We start from the raw sequence: 1,886 nt of genomic DNA, 5'->3' as shown, positions 1-1,886 counted from the left end.
GATGCTAATGAAGCACTAATTGTTGAAATCGGTCCATAGTTGTGCTTGCGTTGAAACAATGCTGGTGAAAAAATATCACTCAAATAAGGCCACGGGGTTCATAGAATGATACGTGTTTTTTTACGTGGATGAACAGATACTAAATGTGTGGAGGCATATTGGCTGAGGAGCTAATGCTGCATTATTTAATTTGAATGTCGCTTTAATCTTTGCTGTACAGCTTTACTCAGAAAACAATATTCTGAGCAGACAATAGATATGGCGGTGAGATGTTAACTTCCTCGCCTGGTATACAGGAGGTCGTGAGTTCGATTCTGACCCTGAAGCCAGTATATTTGCATTTTCTACCCGTGGTTGTGTGGATTTTTCTGCGGGTCATCCGGGTCTTAAAAAAAGTTATAAAATTATGAAAATTGAATAAAAATGAAAAATTGCTAAATTATCAGAAATTATGCTAATTCGAAGGATTATGCACATCATTTATGCTAATGAGGAAGGCGTAATTGTTTAAAGTTATGAAAATGTAAGCGATTATGCTAATGTATGCAGTTATCATCTCAAAAACCTACGTGACTTTACCGATATAACCAAATTGTATGGATTCCTGCAGGCACGAAAGCTTCAAATCAAGATCTTAACACCTGTTTTGTTGCCAGAAAAAAGGTGGAAAAAATCTATTTTCATGTTTCGGTACTGGCAAAGAAGGTGCCATGATGCAATCTCAGATCTTTAAGTCGTCTTCACGATCTCCATGAAAATAAACCTCCTCTGGTGATCTTGACGATGGCCTGTCCACATTTGCCCTCCATCAAGTCGTAATTTGCCAGAATATTCATTGGTTGTGTTGGCACGACGGGAGGGTAGACCTAACCTGAGAAATTCATGTCTCCTTCTGTTGAACGTTCCCAGACATGAAACAAGTTTTGGTGAACGGGCGTTTATGGGAGCTGCCCCTGGTCTGTGGAACAGTATTGTCACAAAACTTGGGCTACAATCATTGCCATCCATCACGAACTTTAACTCGCTACCTTCACGTGAATTCGTGCCCAGCTTGCAACGTATAAAGAGTTAAACGAGGTTTAAATATAAATTGCCTATGAGCGACCACTTTAGCGCATTGTTAAGACTACTTGTTTTTTTATGGATGCTGTTTTTATTTGATTCCTCACTATAGTTGCCACCGTGTCTTAGGCCGTGTCGGCATTACAGTAACTATGACTAAAGCATGCCATTATGATAATAACACTATGTAACACAAAATGTTTGTTCCTGGGTACTGTGTTATTTTTTAATTGCTTATGCCTAAAAAGCATAGAAGATGGCTATTTCTCCCCCACAAACTTTGCCTTTGTGACCAGGGCTTTATGTGAACGAAAATACACAAATTCGCCCATTTTCTCATTGAAAATAGGTACATTTCAAAATATCAATGTCTTGGTCACAAAGGCGAAGTTTGTGGTGAATAATAATAGCCACTCTATGTACTTTTGAGGCATAAGCAATTAGGAGATAACACTTACTACCCAGGAACAATTTCGGTTGTGTTACACAGTGTAATCCATGTTTAACTTACTTTTTTCTTCAAAATTGTATTATTATTGCATTATTGTGATTATAATTTGCTGTCTATTTGCTCTTTCGTTTATCTGTTATTGTATTTTATTCATTCATTTTACTGGTTAGTCATCAATTCTAAAAACACCAATGTCATGTTTTTATTTGGCTAACCTAGTTTGACTTATTTAGCAAATTGTGTCTCTTGACTCGCATCCCATGGAACAGGTCGATAACAATTAGCTTGCTGTTATCTTGAATTTAAAACTGTTCTTCACGCACCACATCAATCATACATGTATATATATTCATTTTGGCTTTAAGTTGGATTC

This window comes from Lampetra planeri, chromosome 82 (assembly GCF_965212315.1).
Source record: "Lampetra planeri chromosome 82, kcLamPlan1.2.h2, whole genome shotgun sequence".
NCBI lineage: Eukaryota > Metazoa > Chordata > Hyperoartia > Petromyzontiformes > Petromyzontidae > Lampetra > Lampetra planeri.
Note: the sequence above shows the minus strand (reverse complement) of the source record.